The 27,936-nt window shown below is 36.7% G+C and overlaps 1 protein-coding gene and 1 pseudogene across 3 annotated transcripts in view; one reads left to right on the forward strand and one right to left on the reverse strand.

The window, feature by feature from the left end:
- The window catches only part of JMJD1C (jumonji domain containing 1C), a 338,429-nt gene that overhangs the window by 74,414 nt on the left and 236,079 nt on the right, over positions 1 to 27,936 (forward strand). The window lies entirely within an intron of this gene.
- Positions 22,332 to 23,338, reverse strand: LOC118532090 (spermidine synthase pseudogene; annotated as a pseudogene).

The raw sequence follows: 27,936 nt of genomic DNA on the forward strand, positions 1-27,936 counted from the left end.
TTTAGGCTCAGAGGAATGTCAAAGAAGGAAGTAGCATGGCGATGTGTGGATAGTTACACATTGCCGTTTAATGTAAAATAGCTTTATATATATTGAATATAGGATTTATTTCCTCCCTAAATTGTCATTGCTAAGATTAAATCTTGTCATCAAGGCAATATAAGTACTAAGTAAGATATTCGACTTTTGAAACAGTGTGTAGTTAGTTGATAAACTGTTCCAATGTGTTAAATGGCACCATACTATTATTTTGGTATTTTTTTTCAAAGTCATATGATGAAACTATAGATCATATTTATGGTGGTTTTCTTATTCCCTAGAATGTGTAATTGCCTTAACATTCAAAATTTCTTATATATTAATACAAAAGTGAATCTTTTAAGGGAAACCATTTTATTTTACATTGTACATGTGAAGAAAGGGAATAAATAATATGAATGTAGACTGTATGTGTCCCATCTTTCCATAATAATTTGAAATCGATAAACACACATATTTATGGAAATAATTATTAATTTCCCTTGAAATATAATGTTAAAGCTGTAAAAAAGGGAAAAGGTAAATTTGCTTATTAAGAGAGCTAACATAATATCGCATTAAATTTGCTTCTGAATTTCTTAGCTTTTATAGCCAAAATGAGAGTTATGATGATTAAAATACTGATTTTCAAAGTGATCTTCACTAAGCCTTACTTACTGGCTTTTTGGATTGCTTTCTGAGGTCTGTTGGAAAAGTGCAATGGTTAGATGGTTCAGGAGAAAAGGAAGTAGCCTGAGGATACTGAATTCTGGTCCTTCAACCCTTCAGTTAGAGCAGCTTTGATTTTATCATTTTTATTTAATAATGACTTTTCAGGTAAAAAAATTAGGTTATACAGTTCTTTTATCAGGGAGAAGAGAGTATGCTATTCTTAAAGAGAAACTTTTCCTCATAAATTCTGAAACTGGTAGCTATGCAAGAGAATTAAGTAGTATACAACTTTTGCTTTTTAAAGATTTTATTTATTTATTTGGGAGAGAAAGAGAGCGCGCGAAAGCACGAGCAGGGGGTAGGGGCAGAGGGAGAGGGAGAAGCAGTCTCCCCGCCGAGCCAGGAACCCAACACGGGGTGCTCAATTCCAGGACCCTGGTACAATGACCTGAGCCGAAAGCAGGTGCTTAACCACCTGAGCCACCCAGGCGCCCCTTCAACTTTTGTTAAAGACAGTGAATATTGTTATAGCAAATTAAGAACTCTTTTTTAGTAATTAAGGATCAAAGGTATAATTATAAAGTGACACTTGATGATGTATTTCTGCAAGAGATTAATGTGGTCTAGGTATGTAATATTTTAGTGATTAGTGGAACCTGGAGAAGATCTTAATACTTATTTAACTTAGTGTAATGTTTTAAGGTTCATCTCTGTGTTAGCAAGTTTTAGCATAACGTCACTCATTTTTATGACTGAATAATATTCTCTTGCATGTACATACTACTTTTTCTTTATCCATTCATCTGTTGATGGACACTTGACAACTCAAGTTACATCTTTTGGCTGTTGTGAAAAATGCCACTCTGAACACTGGTGTACAAATATTTTTCAAATTCCTACTCATTCAATTCAGAAGAGGAGTTGCTGAATCATATGATTCTATGTTTAGTGTTGTGAGGAACCACCATACTGTTTTCTTTAGCAGCAGCACCATTTTACCTTACCACCAGCAATGCATGTGGGTTCCAGTTTCTCAACATCCTAGTCAACACTTGCTCTTTTCTGAGCTGTTGTGTGTGTGTTTAAATAGCTATCCTAATGGGCATAAAGTGGTATATTATTATGGTTTTGATTGGCATTTCCCTAATGATTAGTGATGTTGAACATCTCTTCAGGTACTTATTGGCCATTTGTATATCCTCTTTGGAGAAATGTTTATTCTGGTTTTTTGCTCATTTTTGAATTAGGTTGATTGTTTTTCTTTGTTATGGAGTTCTTTATGTATTCTGGATAGTAATGCTTTATCAGAATGATGATTGGCAGTTATTTTCTCTTGTTCTCTGGGTTTTCTCATACTTTTGATAGTGTCTTTTGGTGCACAAAAGTTTTTAATTTTGATGTAGTCAATTTATCTTTTTTGTTGCCTGTGCTTTTGGTGTCCTATCCAAGAAATCACTGCCAAATCCTGTGCTCTGAAGCTTGTGTGTGCTATGTTTCTTTATAGTTTTAGCTCTTGTGTTTAGTACTTTGATCCATTTTGAGTTGATTTTTTAATATGGTGTAAGACAAGGATCCAGTTTCATTCTTTTGCATGTAGTATAGTTTTCTCAGTACTATTTGTTGAAAAGACTGTTCTTTTTTCATTGAATGGTCTTGGCACCCTTGGTAGAAAATCATTTGACAGGGTATGTGAGGGTTTATTTCCAGGTTCTCTATTCTGTTTCATTGGTCTATGTGTCTATATTCCACTACCACACTGTTTTGATTGCTATAGATTTGTAGTAAGTCTAAAATCAGGAAGTGTGAGTCCTCCAGCTTTGTTTTCATTTACAAGATTGTTTTGGCTCTTTTGGTCCCTTGAGATTCCATATGAATTTTAGGATTTTTGTGTTTCTGAAAAAAATGGCATTGGAATTTTGATAACTGTATCAAATCGTAGATCCTTTTGGGTAGTATCAATATCTTAATATTAAATTTCCAATCCGTTGAACACAGCATGTCTTTCCATTATGTCTTTAATTTTTTTCAGCAACATTTTGTAGTTTTCAATGTGTAAGTCTTTTGCCTCTTTAGTTAATTCTTAAGTATTTTATTCTATTTAATTCTATTGTAAATGGAATTGTTTTCTTAATTTCCTTTATATTTTACCTCATTGTTAATGTATAGAAATACAACTGATTTTTTCTCTTTTAGAGAGGGAGTAGGAGTAGGGCAGAGGGAGAGGGAGAGAAAGAACTTAAGCAGATTCCATGCCCAGCGCAGAGCCCAACATGGGGCTCAATCTGACAACCCTGAAATCATGACCTGAGCCAAAATCAAGAGTCGGACACTTAACTGACTGAGCCACCCAGGTGCCCCAAAGTGCAACTGATTTTTATGTGTTGATTTCATATCCTGCAACTTTGTTGAATTCATTTATTCTAACAGTTTTTTTAGTGTTCTACATATGTGATCATGTCATCTGCAAAGATAATTTTTCTTTTCAGTTTTGTCTTTTTTTTTCTTGTCTAATTTTCTATCTACAACTCCCAATACCATATTCAGTAGAAGTAGCAAAAGTGAGCATCCTCATTTTTGATCTTAGAGAAGAAGCTTGCAGTCTTTTACCATTGAGTATGATGTTAGTTGTAGAATGTTCATATGTGGCTTTTATTATGTTGAGGTAGTTTTCTTCCATTCCTAGTTTGTTGTGTGTTTTTGTCATGAAAGGTTGTTGAACTTTGTCGAATGCTTTTTCTGCATCAATTGAGATAATCATGTATGTGGTTTTTCCTTTCATTTTGTTACTGTAGTGTACATTACATTGATTTCTTTATGTCAAATCATCTTGTATTCCAGGAGTAAATCCCAGTTGGTTCTATGTATGACAGTTTTTATTGTATTTAATTTAAAAAATAATTTTGTAATTGTAATTTTCCCTCTTCTCCCATAAATATCCTGGTGTAATTTTGCTTGGAACTGTATACAATTTCATTATAGACAAATTTGGTAAGAATGAACACCTTTCCATTATTGAGTCTGTAGTACAAATAAGATGGAATATCCCTCTCCCTATTCAGTTTTTTTTTTTTTTAAGTTCTGCAGTGATTTTCTTCATGTAGGTCTTGTATTTTTTGTAGGTTTAATTTTTAGACACTATATATTTTGATTTTGAAATGTATGTGGACATATTCTAAGTCATTAATACATAACTTTATAAATGACTGATTTGTTTCCCTAAGCACAATTTTTGGACTGTCTCCTCTCTTTTTCTGTGTGCGTGTGTGTGTGTGTGTGTATTTAAAGATTTTATTTATTTATTAGAGAGAGAGGGAGAGAATGAGCAGTGAGAGTGGCAGAGGGAGAGGGAGAAGCAGGCTCCCCACCAAGCAGGGAGCCCAACGTGGACTCGATCCCAGGACCCTGAGATCATGATCCTAGCCAAAGGCAGACACCCAACAGACTGAGCCACCCAGGTGGCCCACCCCCTGTGTATATTTTTTGCTTACGTAGAGGCTATATGTAAGAAAATATTGTAAAGAAAAAGTGAAATGATAATACTACTAGCATCTTAAGCCTTATCTTGCCTAAGGTTTTCAATAAACTGTTGAAGATGTTATTTCCTTAACATGCCTTTCATTTTATAATTGTAATCAGTGGGAAAAGAAAATTTACCTTATAGAATTTCCTTTTAGATTAAGTGTATAGCAGTTCATCTTCAAGTAAAATTGTATCACAAACTTCTATGTTCAAAAATAAATAAAGATTACAGATATTTTGATAGTGGTTATTTACTATTAAAAAAAGTACATACAAGAATCCTTTAAATTTTAATTTTTAAAGTGTATTTAAATGATTTCATAAGGTATCAATTCCTTTTAGACACTACTTTTTCAAAATGCTATATTTATGACATAAAATTACAGTCTGTTAGGGATGGCATATGTATAGACATTATATAGGCTTTTTAAAAAATCTCCTCCGCAATTAGACTCTATTCTCAGTTGATTTTTCACGTTATATTTTATTTATTTATTTATTTATTTTAAGATTTTATTTATTTATTTGACAGAGAGAGATACAGCGAGAGAGGGAACACAAGCAGGGGGAGTGGGAGAGGGAGAAGCAGGCTTCCCGGCCGAGCAGGGAGCCCGATGCAGGGCTCCATCCCAGGACTCAGGGTTCATGGACCTGAGCCAGAGGCAGACGCTTAACGACTAAGCCACCCAGGCGCCCCTCACATGTTATATTTTAAAAAACTTATTTAAAAAGTTTCTTAAACTTTGTTTAATGAAGGTTTAACCTTCCTTAGAGAATAGGAAACTGACCTATGTATACTGTAATTTTTTTATATGTTTTTTTCAGGTTTTAGTATTTTGAACCTTGGTAGAGTTGAGGAAATAGAAAATCAAAATGTATCCGTTGTAAATAAATGGTTATACTTTCTGGATTCTTGACTGAGATAATTACTTGTAAAATTTTTAAATGTATGAGGAAAATGTTTAGTTTTATTAAAAATTCAAAACATTTAGTTTTACTAAATGCAGTAAGAGTGAAAGGATCATAAGTGCAGTAGGTACTGATTTATTGTCTAGTCTTTGTCATTACAACTTTTTTACACAGGACAAAATTTTAACTGTTAGTCTTCTAAAAATAAAAGTTATTTTACCAGCAAAAATGGGTTATTCAGGAATAGTAGACAGTTGCAATTTGGAACATGAAAGTTATGGCAAAGCCATAGTCAAGTCCAACAAAAGAGAGCAAAGTTATTTTGTGGAAAAGGAGGAGGAAGTTGGGAGGGTTGTTTTGAACTGAAGTCTCTTGGAGAAAAGCAAGAGTTCAAGGTGATGACAATTTCTCATTGATGACAATTGCAGGGGTAGTTGATTTCTTGTTGGAGGTACAATATACATCTTTCTCTTCTGGAGCCTGTAATTAATGATTCTTCCTCTTTCAGGATTCTTCTGTTGGGGTCTGTAATTGACCTAGTGGTATGGCTCCCCTTTCTGTCCTCATACTCCACTTTAATGAGGTTTCACTTTATTAATTTTCATATGACAAAACTTTTATTCAGACTTTGTTCCAGGGAAATTTTTCTATTGTTTTAAAGCAGTTTGACTTTGACAAAATTAACAATCAGTGGACACTTTTAAAAACCCTTAACTTTTATCTTAATATCTTCCAAGTGATCTTTTTTCTATTGTAGTAATACAACAAATATAGGTATTTTTCCCTTGCACCTTACCCCATTTAACCTATCAGAATTAGATGGACAGTGCACTTATACTACTGACTCTTTTTAGTTGTAATATTAATGCCACAGAGGCATAGAAAGTCAGATTATAATCTATTACCTTTTTTATTTCTGTCCTTCAAGATAATGTGAGATATTTTGATTCAGGTTAAAGTTAGAGTGCCCTGACGGTTAGGAAAATGTACATTCTGGGTGATATTTGCTCACTTAGTGCTGCAAAAGGAAATGAAAGAGGTTGGGAATATATTGACTTTGATTATAGGAAAAAGGGGGGGAGGGTATTAAAATCTATCTTGTACCCTTTAAAATTAGGGTTTTTTTCTTCCTCTGTTTTGAAGTCTTCCAGATACTATACCATAGTCTCCTTTTGACTCTGGTGAAGAAGAGGAGGGGTCTGAGAAGCTTTGTGGAAATAATGTGGGGCATGAACTGAGTTGAGGTGAGGAAAGCTGTAAACCTTTGAGAGCTTTTGTGATGTGCTGTGCTCTATGGGAGACTGTATAGGGTCAAGTTTAAGAAACTTGCTTGTTAAGAATGTGACCATTAACACTTAGAGTACCCTATTTCTGTTGAGTTTTTGGGAAGACCAGTTTTTATTTAAAAGTTGATTATATCTTGTTTCTCTGTTTATAAAATCTTATAAATATTTTGTCCCTAGAGTTCTACCAATCCCTTGTAGATAACCTGGAACATAAATGTAATGGTAACAGAAAAACTGTGTTGCAAAGGAAAGAATTTCCTGGTGTTTGGAAGGAAATTGGAATCCCTACTTGGTAAAGAAAGTGATCTGTACTGTATCCTTGGCCCTTTGACCATATAAGGTATATGATGTTAGGCAAACTGTTCCCAGTTTCTTGGCTCCTGTTATCCCTTGAACATACTCTAGTAAGCTTTTGGCCCCTCCCCCATTACTTGAGGGAAACTGCTGTGATCAAGGTCACAGATGACCTGCTACTTTCTAAATCAAATGTCATTTCTCAGTCCTCTTCTTATTTGACCATATAATATGGTTAATCACCCTCTCATCCTTCAAATACTTTGCTTATTTTGATTCTAGGACATTATGCTCATGTAATTTTTCTCCTACCTGTCTTGCATCTCTTTACAAGTTTTCTTTGTTTCCTCATTTCTACATCCTATTAAGGGCTCAGTTCTTGGACCTTTTTTCTATTATATCTGCACTCCTATCCCTGTTGATCACATATGTTCCCATTACCTTAAATAACCATCTGTACCCTGGTGACTCCCACATTTATACCGTAGTCTAGACCTTTCCCTTGAACCCCAGACTCATTTTGGAACAGTTCATTGATGTTCTCCATTTGAATGTCTAATGAGCATCTCAAACTCAACATGTCCACAACTGAGCTTCTGATTCTAACCCCCTAAACCTGCACTGTTCTGAGTTTTCAACATACAGTAAGTGGCAGCTCCGTCTTTCCATTTCTGGTCCCTTGAAGCCCTCCTTGACTGCTTTCTCTCACATCCCATATCCAAACTGTCAGCAAAGTCTTCTTGGTTCTACCTTCAAAATACATTCATTTACAACACATTTCACCTCTTTCATTACTACCCCTGTAGTCCAAGCCATAATCATCTTTTGCCTAGATTTTCTAGTAGCTTTTAGCTAGTTCCAGTACCCAGCTGGGGTACTAGTTACTAGTTACTAGTAAAAACTAGGTACCTAACTGGCCTCCTGATTAGTTCTCCTTTACACATAAAAGTGCCTGTAGTAGGTAGTCAGTCAAATCATGTCACTCCTATAATCAAATACTTTCAAAGACATTTAAATTGATTCAGAGTAAACGCTGAAGGCCTTATAATGGCTTCAGGGGCTCTACATTATATTTTGCCCCCCATCAGCCCACTTTGACCTCCTCTTCCATTACTCTCTGATTTATGTGTTCTTTTCCAGCCACAGTGGCCTCTTTGCTGTTTCTTGAACATTCCAGGTATTGTCCTCCCTTGTGGCCTTTACACTTGTTTCTCTTCCAGGTAGGTCTGTTCAGATGTCAGTATGCTTGCTTATTGTGCTCTTCTCTGTTCACCTTATCTAAAATCGACCCCTTCCCTCTTTCCTCAACATTTTCTATCTTCTATCCTGCTCTACTCACCTTGTCTCTAATTTCTATCAGACTAAACCTTTTACTTATTTTTCTGCCCTAGAATTGTGATGAAACTGGTTTTTGCTTATTTTGGTAACTGCTGTACTCCTAGTCACCTAGAACATTGCTTAGCAGCTAGTGTGTGTTCAATAAATAGATGTTTAATTAAAATACAAAGAAATGTTAAAATTTTCTGAAATTTAACTCTCATCCTTTTAGATACATTTCTTTATAATGAAAAACCTAATGAAGTCAATAAAAGAATTTTTTAATATGCATATGTAGAATCAGAACACTCTCCAATTACTGTTATGCATTGGCTCTCATTAAATGTTGAATAAATAAATACCAAGTATTTGGCAGTATAATGTAGTCAGCATTGTTAACTTACCCAAAATTTAAGAGGTGAATTTACTCTCAAGGAATCTGTACTTCTAGTGGAGGAAGATTATTAACATATTCAACTTTTGATTTATACTACAGAGTATAGTAGTAGCATAATACAAAGATTAAGTTAGTCACCAGTGACCACAATCATGCCTATGTAATGAATCCTCCATTAAAAACTCCTAAGCAGGGTGCCTGGGTGGCTCAGTTGGTTAAACGACTGCCTTCGGCTCAGGTCATGATCCTGGAGTCCCGGGATCGAGTCCCACATCGGGCTCCCTGCTCAGCAGGGAGTCTGCTTCTCCCTCTGACCCTCCTCCCTTTCATGCTCTCTGTCTCTCATTCTCTCTCTCGCAAATAAATAAAATCTTTAAAAAAAACAAAAAAAACAAAAACTCCTAAGCAATAGGGTTTGGAGAGCTTTTGGGTTGGTGAACACATCAAGGTGCTGGGAGGGTAGTTACCTAGGAAGGCGTTAATTCCATCTCCCCTTCACCTTGCTTGCCTTATGCCTCTCTTCCATTTGAGTTCCTCAGTTGTATCTTTTATAATAAACTGGTTATAATAAGCAGAGTGTTTTGCTTATTTCTTTGAGTCATTCTAAGAAATTGATGAAGCTGGGGCACCTGTGTGGCTCAGTCGGTTAAGTGTCTGCCTTCCGCTCGGGTTGATCCTGAGGTCCTGGGATCGAGCCCCGTGTCGGGCTCCCTGCTCAGCCGGAAGTCTGCTTCTGTCTCTGCCTGCTCTGCCTGCAACTCTCCCTGCTTGTGCTCTCTCTCTCTCAATAAATAAATAAAATCTTAAAAAAAAAAAGAAATTGATGAAGCTAAGAGGGGGTCATGGGAGCCACTGATTTATAGTGAGTGAGAAGTACAAATGCCCCCAAACTTTTGACAGGTGACTGAAATGATAGTCTTGTGGGACCAAGACCTTGAACCTGTGGAGTCTGATGCTATCTCCTGGTAGTTAGTGTCAGAATCAAATTGAATAGTGGGACCCTCACTTGGTATCAGATTGTTGGAGGAGTGGTTTTGGAAAATACACCATGTACTTGATACTAGGAGGGGAAAAGTCACTCAACAATTAAGGGTTAATTATATGATAATATTAAGTGCTGTAGAAATTAAGATAAGTGGCATTATTGAAAGTGTGCCATTATTATATTTTCTATGATAGGAAGGCCTCATAGAGGAGCTGGATTATAAAGGATTGGTAGTATTTGTGTTTGATGGAAAGACTACATTCCAGAGAAGGGAATTATGTGAATATTGCATTGGTGGGGGGCAAGAATAAGTTTGGTATGGAAACAAAAAGACTTACAAATTTTTATGTCATCTTTTTTAAAACCTTCTCTTCATTCTGTACTTGATTATATTTTAAATTACTGGGCATATACTTTATGCTCACCATATACATAACATTCTACTGAGTCACAAGAAATTAGTTTATTCTTTTTAAAAATTTTAAATTTTAATGGCTCCTTGAAATCAAATCTAGTAAAAATCCAAAAGGACAAATATGAGAACACACACACACACACACACACACACACACACACAACTGTCTTTATGTTTTTGTCTGTGCATGTAATGTAGTTTTAAAACTATGTTGTAACTTCTCTGTATCCTAGGTTTATTAAGAGTGACTTACATCCATTATGAGGAGAGAAACTAGGAGCAGCTTTTATGGCATGTCAAGCACTGCTTTTTTTCTCTCTCACAATCTAGGACACTCTGGACGTGTTCATGATGATCTTTAACATAGCTAGGGAAAACCTAGCTTTCTATTAGATCAGTCTCCCTGAATCTTTGGACAATATTTTTGGTTGCTTGTCTACATTATTTTACTCAAGTGTTTTCTTGTTGGTGATCTCACCAGTTACCTTGACCAGTCATCATTGTCTATGTATTATATCATCTTAGGTATGATGCCCAAAATAGTGCTTAACAAATAATAGGTGCTAGGTGAATATTCTTGAATATATAAAATGTTGGGTAGATTTATTCACCCAGTTCTCCCATGCTTTCAAAGAGAAGAAGAGGAAATGAGAGAAGCAGAATAACACCTATATATTAAAGGTGAGGTGACTAAATCCATAGCATAACTGAGGCCAAAGAACAAGAAGAGGTTAAAACAATGAGAATAAAAACAAAGGAAGAGAGTCAAGTACTAATAGTAGTACAAAAGGGGCAAAAGTCAGTTTTTTCCCACTACCACCTTACACTGGAGCTAACCTTTGAACTGGCAGCTGGCTACTATGTGATTTTATTGAAAATTGGGTGATGCTTGCAAAAGGAAAACTGAAAGAGAGCTTTTAAGTGAAACTTTAGAGATAGGAGAGAATGCAAAATGAGATGATTGAGAGAAGGAGGACTTCAGAATCTAAGGCAGGAAGAAGGGAGCAATGATTGGTTCATAGTGGTGATATTAGTTTCCACTTAACATAGACACCCTTGCTATGTGCCAGGCATTATGTTAATGTTAAGCCCTTTATATCTACTAACTTATTTCATTCTTGTATTAACTTTATGAGTTAATTACTACTGTTATTTCCACTTTACAAATGTGGCAGGCATTTTCTAAACATTAAGCACTTTACACCTATTAACTTATTTCATCCTCATACTAACTTTATGGGTCAATTACGGCTGTTATGTCCATTTTACAAATGTGGCAACTGTGGATATAGAAGTTCAGGAAATTGCTCAAGGTCATACGTATTGTAAGTGATGGTTAGTATTAGAACCCAGGCTTTGTGATTCCAGAGTCCACTTTTTGCATGTTAATGATGCCTCAATAGTAGAGTCCAGGGAATTCTTCAGGAGTTACAGAATGAGGTGTTTGCCAGGATTCAGCTTAAACCACATACAAAAGGAGGGTCACCTGAGCCGATGGATATTAAGAGAGCTTTTAGTTCGTCAGCACACATAATACTGTTTTCCACTCTGCCATTTAGTGTTTGTCCCTTTTGCCTGCAGTTCCTTTGTTTTATTTTTCTCCTCTTCATTGCCTGTTTAATTTCTACTGTATTTTTAAGGCATAGCTCTTCTAGGAAGTATTTCCTAACCCCCCAACCCCCATTTTCCCTCATCCCTGGTTGAGTAAGGTGACTTGGAACAGGTCTTCTTTATAACTATTATCTGTGTGTGTCTATGAAAAATGATTTAATCTCTCTTGGTTTTCTAAGGTATATAGAAAGTGTCATTATTTTACCTAAAAGTGTCATTATAAGAATTATGTAAAGCACTTACCACAGTGCCTTTTATGTTCCTTTTACTAAACCTAGTTGTGCATGTAACACTCTTTGGGGGACTACAGTAGATGGTGTAATAATAAAGGACAGTAACCTTAAGGTTCAGTCTTTAAGGAAGATATCTTGAATGAAAAGATACAGCAATAGAGTGGCAAACAGATTTAGTTGGTCACTGGGTTACTGTGATAGACCATAGAAACTGTAAAAGCTGTATCTACTATTATTTGGTAAATGCTCAGAGAATGCATTTTAACTTTATTAAGTAGAAACTTCTGCAGGACAAGAATGTAATTAGAATCTTAAAAGGTCTTATAAAAATCTGAATGGTTGGATGATTTTTTGTAATTATCTGCTTATACTTTCTTATTGGTTTGAATAATCCTTTATTAGCAGATTATCTTTAAGATCATAATAATTCTGATCCTTTCTCTGTAGTGTGCTCACCTTTCTCTTTGTTTGTACCTTGTGAATTAAGGTTGCTTTCATATATCACTGTCACCTAAGGTAAAATCATTGCATTTTATTCCCTTGCTTATTTCTGGTTAGTAGTAGTACCATCATCCTTGTAGTTGGTAGAGAAATTAAGTAATGCCAAATTACTTAAAAAAAAGAGATTGTGGGCCAGCAGTATTACAATATATATATATTACAATATTGTATTACAGTATTACAGTTTTACAATTTATTAATACTGTAATACAGTCTTATATAGTATATAGATACGTATATCACTGATATATCAGTGAAGTGATTTTCATGACCTATAAGTAATTTTTTATAATTTTTTTGTCTTCATATATGTGGTAGCATTAGATATTTGTCAATTACTTACCTGAGTAAAAGATTTTAAGGTGGCTCTTATTAAAGATAACTATCAATAAGATTGACAGATTACAAATAGGACATTTTAAAAAATCCATGTGAACTCAGATGGGCTCAATATAAATATACCCCCAAACTTAGATATATGAACTTAGTTGTTTAGTTTAATACTGAAATTTGTTATACGTGTGCAGACAGTGAGAAAGAGTCAGGGATATATTGTAGGCTAGAAATTTTTATTAGCTAATAATGAACAAATTTTGAAAGAATGATTTTCTGGGCTCTAAAGAGTTAAAAAATAAAAATCCTTTTCCTTTAAATAGTATGTAATGCCATAATGAATGGTGTCATTTATAATGGTTTTGTCTTTTATGTGGAGTTGTTCTTCATATGGCTTTTAAAAAATAATAATTCTCAATAAAAGCCATAGACATAACATTACACCATAACTTACTATATTATTTCCATAGAGAAAAAAGTGATTTAAAGATCCAGCTTATAAAATGATAGTTTTGAATATGTAGTAATAGGGTAGGGTTGAGTAATTTATCTCATAATTGAAGACCATTTTCTGTACTATTTTCTTTGAATATCACTTGTCTGCTCATCTTTGACAGGCGTTGGGTAGCAGTTAAAAATTGAAGTACAGGGGGTGGATTCTAGAGTTAAAATGCATTAAACAAATATTTATTGCATGCCTTGTACATATCAGGCACAGGGCAGGGGGTTACAGTAGTTAGAACAAAATGTTGTCCTTATGGAAATTAGTTTACAGTAGGAGAGACAAAAGATAAAGATGATAAATAGGTATGCTAAATAGTATGTAAGATGGATAAATACCTGAAAGGAGAATAAAGCATGGAAACTGAGGAGGGTGGAGGTGACATTTTAGGTAAGATAGCCAGGGAATGCCTCCATGAGAAGGTGACTTTTGAGTGAAGACTTGAAGGAAACAAGGGAACTAGCTAGGCAGATATCTAGAGTAAGAGTATTTTAGGCATGGAGAAGAGCAAGTACACAGTTCCTGAATGGGGAGAGGCCAAACTTATTTGAGGAGCAGTGAAGGTAATATGGCTAGAAAGGAGTGAAAAGGAGAGAGTTGGAAGAAGTAAGACCAGAAGGGCAACAGGATGGTAAGGAGGCACTTTTTGAAGGTCCTTATAGGTTATTGTAAGGATTATAGACAGCCTTTTCTCTGGGTGAGACAGGAAGGCCTAAGTGACTTGGTTTCAAAAGATCACCTCTGCCTGCTTTGTTCAGAGTATACTGTTGGAGTATCTGACAAGAACAGAAGCAGCAGTTAGGCACTTGTAATGTTCCAGTTGTAAGAAATTATGGTAGCTTTGGACCATGGTCATTAGCAGTGATAAGGATGGTGAGAAATGCTCAAATTCACATTTAGTTCAAACACAGAATTGATAGGATGGGTTGCTGAACTGCTTCTGATGTGAGAGAAAGATAGGAGTTACAGATAAGGTCTAAAGTTTTGGGCTCCAGCAGCTGGAAAGATAGAGTTGCCGTTTCCTCAAATGGGCATTGATGGTGGAGGAACAGATTTCATGGTCGTAGTGGGGATACTAAATTTGATCTTTATATATGTCAAGTTTGAGCTATTTATTGAACATTCAAATGAAGTGTAGGCAATTGGTTAAATTGTTGTGTCTATTAGTTTAAGAGAGAGATCTGATTGGGGAGTCTATCTGGGAATATTCAGTATATAGATAGCATTAAAAACTATGAAAGTGGATGACTTGATGTGGAGAGTGAATGTAGATAAAGATACCTAAGGATTGAGACCTGGAGTAATACTTAAAGGTTAGGTAAGAAAGAAGGGCCAAGGAGGTAAGGAAAACCAGGAGAAAGTGATGTTCAGAAAGCCAAATGGAAAAAAAAGTTTGAAAGGAGGGATTTATCTGTTGGTCAAGTGTTATTTAATATTTCTTGTAGAGCAAGCCTGCTGATAATGAATTATTTCAGTTTGTGCACATCTGTGAAAGTATTTTTCCACCTTTTAAATAGTTTATTTATTTATTTATAGTTTCTTTTTACGGGATATAGAATTCTAAGCTGATGGTTTTTTTTTATTTTATTGCTTCAAAAATGTTCTGTTGGGGGCGCCTGGGTGGCTCAGTCGTTAAGCGTCTGCCTTCGGCTCAGGTCCTGGGATCGAGCCCCACATCGGGCTCCCTGCTCTGCGGGGAGCCTGCTTCTCCCTCTCCCGCTGCCCCCACTTTGTTCCCTCTCTCGCTGTGTCTCTCTCTGTCAAATAAATAAATAAAATCTTAAAAAAAAAAAAAATGTTCTGTTGTCTTCTTATTTTCAGTGTTTCAGAAAACAAATTACATTCCTTTGTACATAACATGTCTTTTTTCTCTGGCTGTTTTTAAGATTTTCTGTTCATCAGGGATTTTAAGCAGTTTAGTTATATGATTGACCTTGGTGTTGATTTCTTTATGTTTCTTGAGGTTGACTTTAATTGAGCTTTTTTGATCTGCAGGTTTAGTTTCCATCAAATTTGTAAAAACTTTTGTCCTTAGTTTTCAAAATTGTTTTTCTCCCTTAGTTCTCTCCTTCAGGGAATCCAATTAAAAATATATTATTCAGCTTTAAGTTGTCCCACAACCCAGTGATGCTCTTTTTTTCCCAGTCTTTTCCTACTCTGTGTTTAATTTCATATAGTTTCTGTTGCTTCTTGTCTCTCCAATTTCACTAATACTTTCTTTTGTAATATCGCGTGTGTTCTTAGTCCCATCCAGTGTATTTTTCATTTTAGACATCATAGTTTTCTTCTCCAAAATTTCAGTTTGAGTTATTTATTTTAAAAAATACCTTGTTAGGTATATACATAAAGTGTTTGTTTAATCTTTTAACTTCTTCATCACGTGGAATATAGCCATTAAATGTTTAAATCTCATGTACTAATTGTCTACTAATTTTACCATCTGCATCCCTTTTGGGTTGTTTTTGATTGAATAATTTTTTTCTCTTTATGGGTCATATTTTCTACTTCCTTGGATGCCTGGTAATTTTTTTAAAAGATTTATTTATTTGAGAGAGAGCGTGTGCACGAGTCAGGGGAGGGGCAGAGGAAGAGAATCTTGAAGGAGATTCCCTGCAAAGTGCGGAGCCCACCCTGGGGCAGGGATGGGGGCAGGGGGTGGGGGAGCGGGGCTCTATGACCTGAGCCGAAACCAAGAGTTGGGCGCTTAACCATCTGAGCCACCCAGGCACCCTATGGATGCCTGGTAATTTTTGACTGAACGCCAGACTTTGTAAATATTACCTTGTCATATACTGGATTTTTTTGTATTCCTATAAATATTTTGGAGTTTTTTTTCTGGGATGAAGTTAAGTTACTTGGAAACAGTTTGATCTTTGGGGTCTTGTTTTTAAGACTTTTTTAGTTATAGAGTAGTTTTTAGTCTAGGGCTAATTTTTCTCCAATACAAGACCTCACGAGTACTCTCTCAATGCCTTATAAATTGAGATTAATCACTCTTACTATTGGGAAGAGGAACTGTACCAGGCTCATATGAGCTGTGGGAATTCCCCTCTCTAATCCTCTTAGGTTTTTGTTTTCTCCTACCTTTGTTTAATTTCTTAAAGCACATGGGCTGTCAGACCTTATTTAGCTCAATGCTTAGGGTGCTACTTTGGTGATCTTTCTCTTGGTGGCTTTTTGCTCCCTGGTGTTGTGTCTTGCAACTCTTACACCTTGGCCTGCCTGAATTATCAGCTTTATGTCCTCAATTTACAGAAACTCTTAGGCTCCATGTGGTTTTCTCCTCCTTTGCATGATGGTGTGTGACTCTCTTCAGTAAATAAGCTGGTATAACTGGAGAGGTTATGTAACCTGTGTCCCATTTTTGAGAATTCATTATCCTTTGTTGCCTTATGTTCACTGTCTTGAAAATTAATGTTTTACCTTTTTTTCCTCTGGATTTTTAGTAGTTTCAGACAGGATGATAAATGCAGACCCTATTAATTCATCTTGGCTCAAAGCAAAAATGGGTTCATTACATTTTTAGGTTTTTGCCATTAAACTATTTATAAAATGCATGTAGGAAGTACTTAATATATATTAGCTCAAAGGTTGCAAATTAGTGGCTTGTAGAAGTGTTTTACTGGTTTTGGGGCGCCTGGGTGGCTCAGTTGTTAAGCGTCTGCCTTTGGCTCAGGTCATGATCCCAGGGTCCTGGAATCGAGCCCCGCATCGGGCTCCCTGCTCAGCGGGAAGCCTGCTTCTCCCTCTCCCGCTCCCCCTGCTTGTGTTCCCTCTCTCGTTGTGTCTCTCTCTGTCAAATAAATAAATAAAAAATCTTAAAAAAAAAAAAAAAGTGTTTTACTGGTTTAAATGTCAAATTAAATATTGAGGAATTTAACACAAAAAGTTGGATTTGGGGGTTCTCTTAATGAATTGTACACTCTAGTAACATTGTGTCTGAAATTGTGATTTAAGCAGTTAGCTGGAGCTGCAAAGTTTCCTGCTTTAGTCAAGGCATACCTTCTTTAGATTGTTAGTTCCTTTTCTCTATTTTAGAATTCACTTAATTTATGTTACTTGCCTTGCTTCCAGTAGAGTTTGAGTTTGAGGTCTGTTTCAGTTATCCATCATGATTGTGAATGATACAATTGAATTAGTATATCTTCTGTTACAGTCAAGCCATCATTGTTGTTTTTTGATTTCCACATACTTATCAAAGTTAAGCTCTTACTTGAGATCTTTATATTTAGAAAAGTATTTTTATTTTTATTATTTATTATTATTTTTATTGTGTTTGTAGCCTCTGTTGTTTGATAATCAAATAAGAGTTCAGGTCAGTTAATGAGAGCATCACCTTTTCTTAATCAAGTTTCTTAGTGTAAGAAAGCATGCAGTTAGTTTTATGATTGCCATGAATTTAACTTAAGAGATGCTGATGGCATTTTAGAAGGCATTTTCTTAGGTATTCAGAGTCTGTGTATTTCTGTTTTGAGGTATAATTGAAAGCTCTAAAATTCGTAGCTGGCCTCATGGCTTTTGTTTTTGTATTAGAACTTGCATCTGGGGGCACCTGGGTGGCTCAGTCAGCTAGGTGTCTGACTCTTGATTTCTGCTCAGGTTATCATCTCAGGGTGGTGGGATTGAGCTCTGAGTTGGGCTCCGAGCTCAGCTCAAAGTTGGCTTGGGATTCTCTCTCTCTCTCCCTCCCCCTCTGTTCCTCAGCCTACTCTCTCTCTAAAATAAATAAAGAAAATCTTAGAAAAAAAAAAAGAGCTTCCACCTGATCCTTTAAAGCTTTTGTACCCTTCTATCTCATAATATTTTTTTTTAGTGCCAGTTATTATATGGGTATTGGGGATGTATAGATGACCCCTCTTCTTGGAGAGTTTAGAGGTAGTTTTAGTTAGAGATTCTTGGAGAGTTTAGAGGTAGTTTTAGTTAGAGATTGAGTTTGGTTTCACTTAACCATAATTCCAAGTAACAGTGGTTAAACAAAATAGGTATTTAGTTGTCTGTGTTTTAACAAGAAACCTAGAAGTAGACATTCCAGGATCGATGTGGTCACTTAAGGATGTTGCTTTTGAAGATAGGGCAGTTCTCTCAATCTTTTCCTCAGGGACAGTTACAACATAGCTGATGCTATGCCTTGCTCCGTATAGCTCCAAACAGAAAGAAGGACAAAGTGGAAAAGGGCAAAAAGGTTCATATCATCTATGTTTGCCCCTAGTTAAAGATCTTTCTAAGAAACCTCAGCTCAAGTTACCTCAAATCTTACACATATATATCTTATTATCCTGAATTATGTCACATGGCCATTTCCAGGAGGCTGGAAAATTTAGGATTGGCCTTTATTTCCCCTAACAAAATTTGTGTGCTTTTGGAAAGAAAGTGAGGTGTATGGATATTGGGTATACAACCAGAGGTTGTGGTACTTTGGGAAAAGCCTCTTACAGCTATAGGCTGGACCATCTTATTTTTCATAATGGTGCCGCTTCTGGCACAATAAACTAAATATATCATTCTTTGGTGTTTCAGTGCATTAATCTTACCCTTGTTTTTTCCCTATTCTTTTTTTTTTTTTAATTCTCTTAACCTCTTCAATAATTAATTTGGTCTTTTAGAATGGAATATAGTGGTAAACCTTTTTAAATGTTTTGTTGAAGGGTTGAAAAGTGATTGTTGTTTGTAAATCAGTATGCAGTTGGTCCTTAACATGGGTTTGAACTGTGCAAGTGCACATATATGTGGATTTTTTGATAAATACAGAACAGTATTATAAATGTGGTTTTCTCTTCCTTATGATTTTCTTAACATTGTCTTCTTTCTAGCTTACTTTATTGTAGGAATACAGTATGTAATACATATAATGTACAAAATATATGTTAATCAACTGTTATTGGTAAGACTTCTGGTCAATAGTAGACTATCAGTAAAGTTTTGGGGGAATCAAAAGTTATACATGGATTTTCAACTGTGTGGGGGTTGGCACCCTAACCCCTGTGTTGTTCAGGGGTCAACTATATAATTTATTTGAATATAATCTTTTATTTGTCTGACTTGTTTACTCTTTTAGGGTTCCCAGACCCAGTTCTTAGAGGGACACCTGGGTCGTTCAGTCTGCCTTTGGCTCAGGTCATGATCCCCGAGTCCAGGGATCGAGTCCCATATCAGGTTCCTTGCTCAGCGGGGAGCCTGCTTCTCCCTCTGCCTGCTGTTCCCCCTGCTTGTGCTCTCCCTCTCTGATAGATAGATAGATAGATAGATAGATAGATAGATAGATAGATAAATCTTTCTAAAAAATGGGAAAAAGTCTTGAATAGACATTTCTCCAAAGAAGGTAGTATAATAATAGCGAATAAGCACATGAAAAAGTCCTTGATATCTTTAGTCATTAGAGAAATGTAAATCAAAACCACCATGTACTACCACTTCACACTAGGATGGTTATAATTTTTTAAAAAGCAAGAAAAACCACACATAAGACAAACCAAAAAAACCAGAAAATAACATGTGTTGGTGAGGCTGTGGAAAAATTGGAACTTTCATATATTGTTGGTCGGAATGTAAAAAATGGTGCAGCCAATATGGAAAACTGTTTGGTGGTTCCTCAAAAAGCTAAAGAGAATTACCGCATGACTCAGCAATTCCAGTCCTTAGGTATATCTCAAAGAATTGAATGCTCAGACTCAGCAGATACTTGTATGCCCATCTTCTTTGCAGCATTATTTACAATAACTATAAGGCAGAAACAACCTAAATACCCAACAAAAGATAGATGGATAAATAAAATGTGGTAATAGATTCAGTGGGATATTACAAAGCCATGAAAAGGGATGATATTCTGATACCTACTACAACATGAATGAACCTTAAAAATATGCTAAGTGAACTAAGCTGTACACAAAGGGACAAATATTATGATTCTACTTATGTGAAATATTTAGAATAAGCAAATTCATAGAAACAGAAGGTACATTAGAGGTTACCTGGTGTTGAGGGGAGAGCAGATAGGGGAATTACTGCTTATGAATAGTTTGTTGTGGGACACCTGGATGGCTCAGTCGGTTAAGCGTCTGCCTTCGGCTCAGGTCATGATCCTGGAGTCCCAGGATTGAGTCCTGCATCAGGCTCCCAACTCAGCGGGGAATTTGCTTCTCCCTCTGCCCTTCATCCCACTTGTGCTCTCTCTAGCTCTCTCTCTCAAATAAATAAAATCTTTTTTAAAAAAAGGAGTTTGTTGTGATAAAAAAAGCCTTGAAAATAGATAGTAATGATGGTTGCACAACAGTGTGAAAGTAATGCCACTGAATTATAAACTTAAATATGGCTAAAATGACAAATTTTATGTTGTATCCTACAACAAAAAGACAAGAATACCTTTTCACGAAACTGCCCCATTTTAATATGCAATAGCAAAATCTTGTATTTTTTGACTGTTTTTTATGACCAGTATTTTAATTACCTTCCCAGGTTTCAGTATTTCTTTTCATGGTAATCACATTCAGGGGGCATATCATTGTCCAACTGCTCTCCATGTAGGGTGGCAGTTGGGTACAATATTTAATCTCATTTGACTAGTTAAACTGGAGAAAAGGGCTTAGACTGAATAAAAAATATTTCAGGTAGAGGGAATGTTGTAAGAAAAGTGTGGAAAGGATAAAATAAATCTATTAGTTGTTATGTTAGGGTGAGCAATTAGCAAGTGTTTCTTTTAAAATATTAATTTGTTGCAGTTAAAATAATTTTATTTAAAAAATTCTTTTTTTATTTTTTAAAGATTTTACTTATTTATTAGAGAGCCCAAGCATGTGGAGCGGCCGGCAGAGGGAGAAACAGGATCCCCGCTGAGCAGGGAGTCCGACCCAGGGCTCAATCCCAGAACTCTGGGGTCGTGACCTGAGCTGAAGGCAGACACCTAACCAACTGAGCCACCTAGGCGCCCCTAAAATAATTTTATAATAAATGGTTTCTACCTCCTCCATGGTACCCATGGTGACACCTGTCACCTTCTATTTTTTTTTTTTTTTTACCTTTCAAAATATAAAACATAACTATATTGATCTGCTAGGGCTGCCATAACAAAATACTGTAGACTGGGTGGCTTAAACAACAAAAATTTATTTCCTCATAGTTCTGGAGGTCAGAAGTCCAAGATCATGGTGTTGTCAAGATTGGTTTCTGGTGTGGGCTCTCTTTCTCGTATACAGATGTATACCTTCTTGCTGTGTCCTCACATGGCTTTTTCTCTGTGCTGATGGTGGGTGTGGAGGGGTCTGTTGTCTCTTCCTCTTTTAAGGACACCAGACCTGTGGGATTAGGGCCCCACCCATATGACCTCATTTAATTAACTTCTTAAAGGTCCTATCTCTGGGCGCCTGGGTGGCTCAGTCTGCCTTCAGCTACGGTCATGATCCCAGGGTCCTGGGATCAAGCCACACATCGGGCTCCCTGCTCCGCGGGGAGTCGGCTTCTCCCTCTTCCTCTGTCTGCTGCTCCCTCTGTTTGTGCTCTCTCTCTGTCAAATAAATAAATACAATCTTTAAAAAAAATAAATAAATAAAGGTCCTATTTCTGAATATGGTCACATTGGGGATTAGAGCTTCAACATCAGGAATTTTGAAGGTCACGATTCAGTTCCTAACAATAACACATACAGAAAAGTGTACAAAGTAGAGATTGTATAGCTTATTTAATTATGTAAAGCAAATGCCTGTGTAACCACCCTCCATCCAGATCAAGGAATAGAACATTGCCAGTACTCAAAAGCTCTACCAGTTCCACCCCCTAGTCATCATAACTCTTTTCTTCTACCTGGAAGTAATTGCCATCCAGATTTTCATGGCAATAGGTTTTTCTTGCTTTGCTCTATAGTTTTGCCATTGAAGTTTGTGTCTCTAAACAGTAAGGGTCTGCCACTTTGATGTCCCCACTTTCATTCTATAGTGTCTACCTTTTTTTCCCCATTAGTCTCACCAGAGGCTTATCAGTTTCACTAATCCTTTCAAAAATGCACATTTTGGTTTTGTCAATCTTCTTTATAGGATGTTTGTTTTGTACTTTATAAATTTCTACTCTGATCTTTATTTTCCTTCTTTCATAGAATGCCTGTTCTGTGATTTTCTTTCGAATTTCTTGCGATGGATTCTTGATTGTTATTTCCCAGCCCTTCTTTTTTTTTTTTTTTTCCGGAATTTGTTCTAAACACACGTGTTTGGTGAGTGAGGGTGACAGAAGGTGGAGAAGGTGCTGTACACAGCTGGTAGAGGCTTGGAGGCTGGACGCCACATCGACAGAGTCCGCCCAGCAGGGAAGCCCGGGCAGCATTCTGGGGCCTGTAACACTTGTTCGGTGGGCACACCGGCGGGGCGGGGGGTGGGGCGTCTCGTCCATGGCTCGTAGCGCCCAGGCGCCCTGGAGGCTCCCTGGCCTGAGGTCCTGGGCGGCGTCAGCAGGGGCGCCTGGGGTCAGCTCACATCATTGAGGGCCTTGCGCGCAAACTCGGGCAGGACGAAGGCGGCCTGGTGCACGTCTGAGTTGTAGTACTTCAGCTGCATCTGTGCTTCTGTGTCAGAGGCTGCATGGGCTTCCGGAAGTCTGTGCTGGGATTTTTGCTGCACAGCACCAAGCCTATCTGGCTGCTGGCGTAGGTGGGGATGGTGCAGTACGCATAGGCCACCACGAGGAAGAGCGACTTGCAGAACTGCCCCATCTGCTTGATGAGGTCCAGGTGCAGCCACTGACACTCGCCCTGGCAGCAGAGGACGCCATTGTCCTTGAGGGCCGTCTTCATGAGCTGGTAATAGGACTCCTTGAAGAGACTCTCTACAGGGCCCATAGGGTCTGAGGAGTCACTGATGATAACATCGAAGGCATCCTGGTTCTGTTTCATGAACTCAAAACCGTCGCCCACGTGTCAGGTCAGTTGGAGCTGGAGTAGCCCACGGCCATGCCCTGCAGGAACTTCTTAGAGACCTGGATGACGTCCTCATCGATCTCACACTGGACCACAGACTCCACGGAGGAATGCTTCAACACCTCCCGCAGGACACCTCTGTCCCCACCCCCGATGATCAGCACCTTGCGTGGGTTCGGGTGGCTGCAGAGGGGCAAGCTGGCTATCATCTCCTGGTAGGAGAACTCATCCCTCTCCGTGCACTGGATGACGCCGTCCAACACCAGCACGTTGCTGTAGCTCTCACTGCGGAAGATAAGGATATCCTGGTACCGCGAGTGCTGATGGTGTAGCAGCTGCTCCACCTGCAGCGACAGGGCTTGGCCGGGCCACAGGCTGCACGTCTCGTGGAACCAGCCCTCGTGGATGTCAGCGGGGACGAAGGCGCGGGGCCGTTGGGGCGGGGCTCCATGGTGGGCGGGCGGGCGGCACGGGGCGGGCTTGGGACTGCAGCCTCTTCTTTTTTAATACATGCATTTAAGCCTTTAAATTTTCCTTTTAGCAGTTCACTAGCTGCATTCTACAAAGTTTGATATGTAGTACGTTTGTTGGCATTTGTTTTCACAGGAATACTTTAATTTTAGTTCATTTGATTCTGCTGGTTTTTCTTCGTGTTGCCTTATCTTCTCATGCGCTTGGTTTTGTTTGTGTGCTGGGCTCTTTATTTGAAAAATTAGTTGTAGGAATAATTTAATGTTTAGGATAATACTGTCTTTTTCCATTGAGAATTTGTATTTGATTCACCCAGGTACCTGGTGACAGTAGTCCAGTTAAGTGTCTTATTCTAAGTGTCATTTGAGATTTTCTGACCGTCTTTACTCAAAAATTTTCTGACCGTCTTTATTACTTCAGACCATGCAAGAAGTGTTTTAATTCTGGGTCACTCTTGTTCCCAAGATATAGCCTTTCAGAGTTCTGAGCCAGTTAGGGGAGTTACCATGGTTCTTACCTTTGGTGGACTCTAGATTTGGACTTTGTTAGAGGTGGCCTTAGGGAGACCACCATGTAACTTTGCAACTTGGTGTATTGCTTGGATTTTGAACTTCAGGGCAAAAGTAGCTGACAGTGCTCCATCTGTCTGTGGGTTTTTTACCTCTTCAGGTTCTTGGCTCAATAATCCTCTCTATCTTGTTAGCATTAGCAGTCAGCTTTAAAAAACACAAACTTGAAATGTATTTTATCTAGCATTTTAATTGTTACAGAGATGGTGATATGAATTATACAGAAAGCAGAAATTCCTGCATGGTATTTTGATTATTTGTTTACATACACGTCTTTTAGTTAGAGGTAGCTTTTGCTGTTTATAACTCCACTCCTGGCAGTGCCTGAGAACGTAAGTACATAGAAAATATTGAGTGGTTTTAGCATGGCTTTAAAAAATATGTGGGGGGAGCCTGGGTGGCTCAGATGGTTAAGCGTCTGCCTTCGGCTCAGGTCATAGTCCCAGAGTCCTGGGATCGAGCCCTGTATCGGGTTCCCTGCTCCACGGGAAGCCTGCTTCTCCCTCTCCCACTCCCCCTGCTTGTGTTCCCTCTCTTGCTGTGTATCTCTCTGTCAAATAAATAAATAAAATCTTTAAAAAAAAATAAAAAGTATGTAGACAGACTTTCATTTTAGCCATCAAAGAAAAATGAGATGAACTGTTTAACGACTTTTCTTCTAATACCTTCAGTACTAGTCTTAATAAGTTTAGATGTTATGCTATTCCCCGTGAGAAACCATGGAGAGATTTCTGAAAAACTGTTTAATGCTTTTTAAATGTTGTTAAAGGAAGATTAATTTGGAAACTGTGTGCCAGATAGATTAGATAGTTTGTTAGGATGCATGTTACAGATACCCTTTAGTATGGCAATTTTCTAAGTGTGATCCTTAGAGCAGTACAATCAGCATCACTTGGGAGCTTATCTTTTTATGATGATAATATTCTTGGAAAATACTTAGCATAGATCCAGTATTAATCTTTCTTGGAATTAAATTATAATCCTATATAAAATAATGAAGGTTATTAGAGCAAAATTATAATCTAAATAGTTGAGTTCATTGAAAAATAAAAACTTGTCTGTATTAGGAAGATGGTGTAGTTCTAACTTGACCACACTTGTTAATTCAGTTGTTTTGCTGGGATTAGATTGTTTAAGGCCCAACTTTCCTTAACAATAGTCTTATTAGAAGTAAAATCTCTCTGAAACTCCTGGATGGCTCAGTTTTAAGCATCAGACTCTTGATTTTGGCTCATGTCATGATCTCAGGGTGGTGAGGTTGAGCCCTGCTTGCAGCCCCTTGCTGAACAGGGAGCCTGCTTGGGATTCTCTCTCTCCCTCTCTCACTCCCTCACATGCTCTCTCGCTCTCTCTTTTTTTTAAAGTTCTCTATTTTGCATTGTATTGTAATTTATATCTACAATATGATGGAAGTTCCTTATTAGTATATAGTATAATCACAAGCAGGGTTTTATGATTCATCTATTTCCTAGTAGCTTTACCATATTTTTAAATGAGAAAAGATTCCTGTGTTACTTAAAAATATTAACATTAAGCTTTTAAAAAAAAAAAGCTTCAAGTAGTCACTTGATCATTTATGTTTTGCTTACTAATTTTCTGAGAGTCTTTTGGCAAAGTGTTTTAATCTAAGATTTAAAACTGCCCATAATTGTGTAGGCTTATATAAAAGGGCACATTTTTATATTTAAAAATGTTTCATCATTTTATAGCTACAGTGTAAAACTTTGGCAGCAATTTGAGTGTTTAACACATAGAGTACTTTGAAGGGGAAAGTACTTTAACTTTTAATTTTAGCTTTAATATACTTTTCTAAAGATTTTATTTATTTGAGAGAAGAGAGAGAGAGAGCACGAGCAGAGGGAGAGGGAGAAGCAGACTCCTCGCTGATCGGGAAGCCTGATGTGGGGCTCAATCCGAGGATCCTGAGATAATGACCTGAACTGAAGGCAGATGCTTAATTGACTGAGCCACCCAAGTGCCCTAACCTTTATTTCTGTTCTTAAAAAGAAGATCCAATAAAGTAGTACTTCATAAATATGTACATTGACAATGCTTCTTGTAATATTTAACTATAATTCTTTGGTAACCTGTTGTGTTTCATTACTTGTTTAAACAATTGATCAAGTTTCCTTAGTTGTAGAGTATGAAATGTGTTCAAGGTGATTTGGATCAAAAATTTTTTTCAAAGTAACTGACATCATCAGTCTCTATGATCATAGAAAAATCTGAATGTTTCTATAACAAGTTTAGTTTTAACCATATAACTTCTTGTAAACCCAGTCATCTTAATGTGAATTAGTTGCAAAATGAATCACTCTTCACTGAAATAAGTGGCCTGCTATTATGTTTTCATACTTGTAAAAAAAAAAACAAACCTATAAATACGTATCATTACATTTAAATTATTCTTAAAATTTCATTTAGATGTATAGTGCTTTTTTGGAGTGTGAAATTAAAAAATTGATTATATAATTTTTTACCAAATGGAAGGTATGAAGTTTTATATACACACTTCATGGACATAATAAGCATAATTTTAAAATAAAATGCAAAAAGAATATTATAACCATGTTTTAAATGTATGAATTCTGTGGGGGAGGAGATAGACTTTGTTACAGTTTATTACGAAGCTAGGGTTATATTTTATTACTTATGTAAAATAGTGTTCTGTTTAGCTTCTTTTAGTGCTAGGAGAATTGTGTAGTTCCATTGATTGCTTCCATGCAATGGAAATCTGACCTTCAGCAGATGTTTGAGAAATTGCCAGCACACCATGATCAGATGACTAGAGAGTTTTCCCCCTTATTTGACAGACCTTTAGGTGTAGTAATATGCCAAAGAAATTTTAAACTTTTTTTTTGTAATATCAAAAGTTTTCTAAAATATTAAAAACATTAAAATATTGACAAAACAAGATAGATTATTTTTCTCAAATCATTGATTACAGTTCAGGTGATTTTTACATGTTGACTTATAAAAAATACACTAAGAAAATCATTATTGTTGAGTGAATAATATTTTACTTTCTTATTGAAAATATCTTTGCCTGTAAAATATCATTAAGGGTTGAAGTAAGTAATTTTTTTTCTTGGTCATATTTTTCCTTGTGCAGTTTAAACATTGCAGGTTTCTCTTATTTTAGTGTTCTTATCTAGTTCTTATTTAATTGTAAGTATCCTTTAAAAATATGGACTCCTTTATAGAAGTTAAGTGTATGATGGAATATTTATCTTCTGTGGAACTCCTAGCTAGGAGCAAGATGCTGCACAATTGTGTTAAAGCCTGTTCTCAGGACAGTATTTTTAGAGGATGTATGAGATTCAGCTCTATAGTTGTGGGAGTTCAGCATGAATACTCTGAGCTCTGTTTTTTTCAGTTTCATCCATTGAGTATACAGGAAGGCAGGGGAAGGGGAGTGCCTTGATGTTTGAAAATCAAGTAATGGGTTAAGTACCAACAGTTGCTAGACTGGATCTTTCCCTGCAGGTGCTGCTATTCTACAGGGCATCGCAGTTGCTTTTTATTGTGTGAGATGTGCAAAAAAAGATTTCATTTTAAGGAAAGTTAAAGTAATACAGTCTTTTATAGTTCCATTTTATGGTTTTGTAATAATTAGGTATGCCTTAGGTTTATATACTGAATTAGTTCTTCTAAATTTTTATGGTTTATGATTAAGTTATTAAATTATCAGTATGTGCTTATATGTCACCTTGAAAAATAAAAAGATGTTATTTTAAAGTCATATATTCAATGATTCAGTATCAGGAGTTCCAAGAACATGCTAAACCAAAACTTAAAAAATCAAACGTCTGTGCTATAGTTTTGCTGAATCAACATGAACCAAACTAATGGCCATATCCATTGCACTATAAGTGAGAACCAGCTTCATGTTTGTATATGAAATCATTAAAGAAAACAATATAGATCATGATTCCTCCAGTGATGTCATCATATTACGGTAACCTTTCATATTACTCCTTTCTTACAAAAGTCATGTGTAAGGTTTTAT

Source organism: Halichoerus grypus, chromosome 7, assembly GCF_964656455.1.
Source record: "Halichoerus grypus chromosome 7, mHalGry1.hap1.1, whole genome shotgun sequence".
Lineage (NCBI taxonomy): Eukaryota > Metazoa > Chordata > Mammalia > Carnivora > Phocidae > Halichoerus > Halichoerus grypus.